Consider the following 7,922-nt stretch of genomic DNA (forward strand, 5'->3'; position numbering starts at 1 on the left):
GGCGATGGAAGTTTTGTCTTGTACAGCTTGTCAATACGAGGGTATCTATCAAGATGAGCTGATGCTTGATTCTTCTTGACTAAGAAGTGTATCAGAATCCAATCCAGAAAATGCGCCACAATTACCCGAAAATAAAACAAGGAAAACATATGTTATGCGCTTGGACTTAGATGTCTTCGGCAAGAGGCCTATGATAATATTAATTGTATGCTAATTAAGAATTTCAAACGAGTTTTAGATGGTGATTTAGTTTGGATGAGGTTTTTTTGTTTTGAATTTAGTTTTGTGGTGAAATAGGCATATGTGCAGACACCAGACGAAGAGCTGTCCAAAAGATAGATTGTACATAGCAGCATAAGATAAAGTACATACTTACATATACTATGGGTACTCCTGATGGCTTGTAAGCATGTTTTGTATATATATAGTTTAAGTGCATATAGATTTAGTTAATCAATGAACTGAGCTGCTTGAAAGTTATTTATGTACATCTACAAAAAAATTAAAAGAGAAAATAACAACGCGGATAATGGCCAATTATTTCCGTTTGATACAGAAGAAACACATCGAATCGACATCGGAACTATGAAATACCTGTAAACAGTAAGTAGGTATCCGAATAGGAAATACCTGGTGGTAAGCTAATTAAATGCGTTGTGCATTTGGATTCCAGAAAATAATTACATTACATTACATTACAATGTAAAGAGCTAAGATTAGCATAACCTTTGTAGCTTTAACACTGTTAACTCTCTTCAGCCCTGAATAATTTGTATGCAATTATTTGTTTGCCTTTCAAGGAAAAACTTTTTATAAAAATTCAAAAAACATGGTTTTACCGCAATTATAAGTTTTTCCCATAAGAGGTTTCATTTTGAAACAGATTTGGACATCTGTCGCTTTTGAAAAATTCACCTTTTGACATTTGCCGAATAATAATTCCGCCATTTAAATTGTTTAAGTTCACTAAAAAGTCAACTTAAGAGATGAAAGGTTCCATCGGCTGTGTTATTTCTCGAAATTGGCCAGCGCGATTATGTGATATAACACCTTTAGAATGGTTTTTGGAGCCAATCAAAAATAGGGTCTATTTGACAATGCTCCACAATCGATTTAAAACCTTAGAGATGTAATTTTTAAAGCTATCGAGTAGATGCTGCAAGTCATTCAAAAGGTAAGAATCAAATGATTTCTTTTAAAAAATAAATTTGTAACTATTTATCAGTAAACCCATCTATTTCGTAATTTGAGAAATTTAAATAATAAATAAAATAGTTATACACCACTAGAAAAAAAGATCTCTCAAATGAGAGACAGTAAGCTTGATGCATGTTGATCACCCTTACCCTTACCGAAATTTTCAAGAATACAATGTTTTAAAATGTTAGACTCAAACATTTTGTTCAAACTGGTTGCAAACTATTTGTCAAAAAACAAAATCCAACCTATTACTTCAACATTACGGTGCAAATTTTTAAACAATTTGTTACTAAGAGTTTAACAATTTGCTAAATATTTAGGAATTTACCAAGGGAGTAAAATATCTTAAACCTTTATTTTCGTTTTGCTAACTAGTTAACTTTTAATTGCCTTTTATTAAAAAACAAACATCCAAATAAGTCTTAGTAAATTGCTTAAAGTTAAAGTATAGCCATTCCGTGATTTCAACTTTAGCACAATGTTAAGAGATACAAATATTTTAAAAGCATTTTAAATCAGGTAAATCATATTATTAGCATTTCACGAAATCCTTTAAAATATATAAAATTCTGAAACAATTGACATATCTTCGACGTTTGACAAAAAGGACGTAAGTCAAAAACCTAAATTGCAATTTGTTGACTTTTTACCTTACGCCAAAGATATATTTAAGGCTCTGGGTTATGAAAAAAAAATATTAAGAAAGATATTTTCGACCACTTTCTTGCTTTCTCAAAATACAAACTTATGAATTTTTATATTTAAAATTGACTCAACCATAATTTTTTTTAATGGTCCTCAACACACTTTCTGAATATTCTGATGTTTTTAATAAAAGTGATTATAAGCTTCAAAAAATATATCAGGATGATCGTATGAATGTTTATTCATTTAATAAATATATATATAGATTATTGTTGGTATTCAGTTTTAATTCAGAGTTTAAAAGGAAAATTAAAAAAAAACATATTTGCAATGTTAAAAATAAAATAAATATTTATGTACATAGGTAGTGTCAATTATAAACTTTTATGTAGTAAAGTAAGTTAAAAAAGACTTCGTTAATGAATTACTTGTTGACAGAAAATCAGAAAGATGGAAAACAAATTGCGGATAATAATAATGAACAATTATTTCCGTTTGATAGAAAATAATGATACATACATGATGTCGGCGTTGGCATTGTCATATGAATCGGAACTAGGGAATACCAGCAAGTTGTATACTAAAAGGAAATACCTATCCATAAGAGGTAGTTCAATGCGTCACTAAAGTTTATAATTGGTTATAAGTGTTTATATGAATTGTGTCTGCTTCTGGACTGCTTACATTCCAGCGTAACACTTTGTAACAGAGAAAATAAATAATTATATTATTTGATATATTAAAGACAAAAAGGTTTAGGCCAGTGGTTTAGATGTTTTTCCTCTAAAAACAAGATCCCAAAATATTAAAATCAGGATGATTAACTCCCAAAAGGAAGTATGAAAATAGTATTATTCTTCAGATAGCAAAATACCGCAGAGCATGAGTTGTCTAGGGGATTCCCTTTTTTAATTGCGACATATAATAATTATTTACATGACTAGAAGTCTAAAAAAGTGGGTCCTCCGATTCCGTCCACGCCCCTACCTAATTTTTAAATAAAGGTTTTAAGCCAACACGCGTTATGCGGATTTTTTCATTTGTTTTTGAATAAAAACAATACTTTTGATCAAAAACCAAAAATTTTGTCTTAAATTTTCTCTAAATTTAGTTTTTTTCATTAAGATAAATATTTTTGAATTGCTTCAGAACCGTTATTTTGCTTTTATGTTTATTCAAGAATTTAAAAAAAATATGAAACTTTTTTTTCCAAATTCGATATATTGAAAATCGTCACTAAATTGTGATGTAAAATGTATATTTATGAATTTTAAATAACTGCATACTAAACATTTTTTCAAACTAATATTTAAAAGTTATATACACAAACTATTTAATAAAACAAATTACTCTAACTGTTTTAAAATACAAGGTTTTTTTTAAGATATCAAATGCCATTTAAATTTTTGAAAACGAATTTTGTTTGCAGGTAACGAATTATCCATTTTGTAGTTTCAAAAGTATGGGGCTGTAATTCGACATTTGTCAAACTTAGTTGTTAAACCAATTTTTTTTCAGTTAAAATTCTGACAGTTACGAAAATAGATTGCTTAACTGCTGCACAACGCATACAAACTATTAAAACCTACTGCAAAAGTTATGTTTTACCAAAGCCACATATCGTGCTTTAAGAGGAGATTATGGTCTACATAATCGTGCAACAAAGCGAGCAATTGACAAAACTGTTAAGAAATTGAAGGGACTGAATTAGTTTCAGATATTATAACGTAAGTGAAAGTGTTGCCGAAGACCCGAATATGGTGATTCCTCGCCGTTCTCAGTAATTACGATTATTTTGCATTTGCATCTACACCTACATTCATATAAATAACAGCTCACTCAACAACTGAAGCCAGCTGTCCATTCACAATGTCATTGATACGTCGAACGACAGTCGGTGCACGGCGATCTTTCGAACAAAGTTTTCTTCAGCGACGAAGCACATTTCTCACTCAGTGGGTATGTAAATAAACAAAATTGTCGTATTTGGGGTTTTGAGAATCCTCAAGTAGTTAAAGAAAGGCCATTAAATCCACAAAAAGTCACTGTTTGGTGCCCTATTTGGTCCGGAGGTGTGACCTTACTTTTTCGAAAACAACGATGGAACGACTGTCACCGTAAATTCTGAGCGATATGATATTGTAATTATCGACTTTTTTTGCATGCTATTGAAGTAAAATATTTGGAGAACAAGAAAGACAGTGCTACATGCTACACAACTCGAACAAATATATTTTTATTGTCAGATACATTTCCTGGCCTCGTAATTTCTCGTCGTGGCGATATCAACTGGCCACCAAGATCAAGCGATTTGACACCGCTGAACTTTGTGGCACTATACGAAAGACCGTGATTATGCAGATAAACCTTTAACTCTACTTAAAAACCAACATTCATCAAGGTATGGTATGTGTTAAAAAATGGTGGAAAATTACCTCAAAAGAATTGATGCTTGGAACCATTCGCGTGGTGGGCATTAGAATGTTGAAATGTTTTATACATAAGATCGAACTTTAAAATAAATAGAATTATCACGAAAAAATATTTTATATCAGTTTTATTTACATTTGCTTTTGAAACCGAAAAATGGATAGTCCTGTAAATTTTTAAATTATAAAATGCATTAAGAATTTTTTAACAGGTACATTAGCAAGTTCGTTCGTTTTTTAAACTTCCCAAAGGAAGTTATTGTAATGGTTCCGAATTGTCAAATTGAAAATGCTGACCTTTCTCGACTTCCCTAAAGTCGAAATGAAAGATTTTTAGAAAGATGTCTGTGAAAGGTTGTGTACGTACGTTCGTACGTCCGAACGTTCGCGATGTTTTTTTGTCGTCCAAAGCTCAAGAACCAGAGGAATAATCGATTTCAAATAAATTTTGTTAAATAGATAATAAAGCAAAAAGATGCAGCAAGAGCTCTCAAAAAACTTTCGTGGGTGGTTTTCTTAAAAAAAGCTGAACATTTTCGTTAACCCTAAATATAACGTAATACCAAACAAGTATATATTTTGGAAAAAAATCCAATGAACGGTATTTTTTATTAATCAAAAAAACTGAACAAAAAAAATGTTCACCTCAAAAATTTTAGGAACAAAACAATGATTTTATATCGAAAACAATTCTGTGCAACGTAAAATGACGTTTTTAACATCAGGTAAAGTTTTGAAAAAAATCGAATCGTTTGTTTTGTTTACCAAAATAAAAACCTAAACAAAAAAAATAATAAAAGTTGGTAAACATTTATTTTCGACTCAAATAGCTTTTCAAAAATTAAAAATCTTGTCTTCAAACTTTTTTTATATCACAGTAGTTTTTTTTATAAAAATCCAATAGTCCGTTTAAAAAAAAAAGAATCTACAAAAAATAGCATGCAAATTTGGCAAAAATCGATGTTCAGTTCTTTATATTTCTTTAATGAATTTCATTCATCCAATTTATAAAAAATTAAGAAATGCTACTTAAATTATTAAAAATTTGTTTTCGACTAAAAATCTATTAAACAAAAATAGATTTTCAAACTAAACTATTTCCTTATATGAAAAATATTGCTGGTTATTTTAAAATTCGCAGGAATAATTCAACTGACAACTTTTTAAACCAACACTAAAACCTACAAACTTTTAAGCAAGACAAATCGGCAGACGGGATGGGAAATTATCAGTGTGGGACGCATTCCACATCTTTTTTTCTTCAGATTTTGACGATCTATATTTGAAATGCAACAATCAAAACATGCCAAATCACTTATTGCAAAAATAACTCATTCCATGGTTTTAAGTGGGTTTTTTTTTTTGGGATAGCTATCTTCCTAAGCTACAAGAATGAGTAAATTTATTGACTTTAAATTACTTTTCTTTGGTGTTCGAAAAGGTCTCTCAAGTTTTTCATAAATCCAAAAAACTGAAAAAATATATGCTTCAGCTTAAATATTTTATAAACAAATAATTAAATATCTTTTTTGATATGTTTTTAATTTTTAATGTGTACGAATGATTATCTTAGACAATAAAACCAATTACGTAAAAAAATGCGAGAACAATCATAACTTATCTTGTTTTTCTATAATCCCAAGGCAAAAGTTATTCTACATGATGTCTCAGCTTCAAACAATTGAATTCTTAGAAACTAAAATGAGTTGATATTTTTACGATACACTTTTGATTGCATTTTCTAAAAGTGCTTCGAGCAATAATAGCAAAATGCTATTATTAAGTTTGTTAAACAAACTGCAAAAATTTACCCAAAACCATATCTGTGATATAATTGGTCTATAATAATCATATAGCCATTACTCCTTTAGTCACCACATAATAATGTAATAATTATAATAATAAACAATTTAACGCCTTGCAAAATTTAAAAATTCATTTAAAATCTAAAAATGTTCATTTTAAGACAGTCAAAGAAACGTTTTTAATATACAATAAAAACTATATACGTATGTCTGCTATAAATGAAGCCTTTATAATATCTTATTTAATGAGGTTGATTGACGCCTAGTCATAGAAACATTTGCGTGACGTTGCATTTACTTCCTATTTTTGCACAAGTAAACCTTAGCTTCTGTCATGGCTATCGTATCAAAGAAGTTGCTGTTAAATTTGAAATCCGGATGAAAAATTACCATCAGATAAAAGCTTTTTTTTACTGATGCAATTAAAACATCTATAAATCTTATTTGGAAGTATAATTTAGCAAAAGATGTGAAATAGAAGAGACACTTTTAGTATTTTTGAATACAAACCCCACAAGACCTAGATTAGACTCAGGTATGAGCCAGTAAGACAATTATGCAATTTATTTCAATTTGTTGTCCATATGAGCAAAGTAAAATTTAAATTCTAGTTTAAATTGCAAAACCGTCCATGTTATAGTAATGTGGGCTGTCTTTATAAGGCAAGGAGTCGCTGAAAAGTGGTGTCAAGTCAACATGTATACAAAAACACTAAGTAGGAGTACGCTGGTGGTTTCGAGAGGTGGTGCACTTGTTGGTCTGATATCCCTTTTCACACTATAGAAACATGTTTAACTGGTCCTATTAAAGTCGCTAATTATAAAGATTATGAATTTTGACAGAGATGTGAAGACATTGCGAAATGTTTTCGACATCTTAAAATGGTGAAGGGATTTTTTTTTTAAATTTTTTAAGCGGAAAATATGTAGATTTGTAGATTTACTATTAACATTGTATAAACATATTAGCATTTGCAGACATAATAAATAAAACAAATACGATCAATATAATTTTCTATGAACGGCCTTGAATTGCCATTTGATATGCTCTGCTTGTTGATGAAGCTTGAGTTGAAGTTGTTGGTGCCACTGCCATACACCGTGTTGGCAAATGGAATTTTGTATTTTGTTTGTTTCTTTGGGAAAATCATATTCCCACCAGCGAAATTTAAACTTTAGTTTTATTTTTTACATTTTTCAAACCGCTAAGTGAAAAATATTTTATTTATTGCAGACATTATTTACATTATGTTGATACTTGCAATCGCGGTACATACATAAACTCCAGCTTGTTTTCTTTTCTTGAATGCTGTACTTGTCCTTGTACAGATGCAGATGTCGATGTGAGACAACTTGTGGTTGGGACACTTTTCTTAACTTATTATTTTGTTTTTGTTTTTGTACTGAAGTATGAAAATAATGCTGATAAAAATTATGAAACACACATATTTTATAGGTTAGAGTTGTGATGGTTTGATTTTAATGACTTGGCAAAATCAATGATAATGCGAGACTTCAAATAAAATGAGCTTTATTATTACTACCTACTTTTAATGGGGTATAATTTTTGTTACTTAATTTGTTTTGTTGCATTAAAAGGAAATTCGTGTTTATTGTTATTTTATACATACATATGTAGATATTTGTATAAACATCAATTCAAGGATTAATAGTTTAAAGTTTAGAAGACTGTTTGCCAGACTGTTTTGAAAGCGTGACGAAGTCCAAATGTAGTTGTAGCATACCGTGTATGTGGTTCAAGGTCAGTTAAACAGGAAGTACAAGTGTTCAATATTGATTCAGTCCTTGCTTTATTTAACATACAAAAACCAACCTAAATCTTT

Source organism: Eupeodes corollae, chromosome 2 (assembly GCF_945859685.1).
Source record: "Eupeodes corollae chromosome 2, idEupCoro1.1, whole genome shotgun sequence".
Lineage (NCBI taxonomy): Eukaryota > Metazoa > Arthropoda > Insecta > Diptera > Syrphidae > Eupeodes > Eupeodes corollae.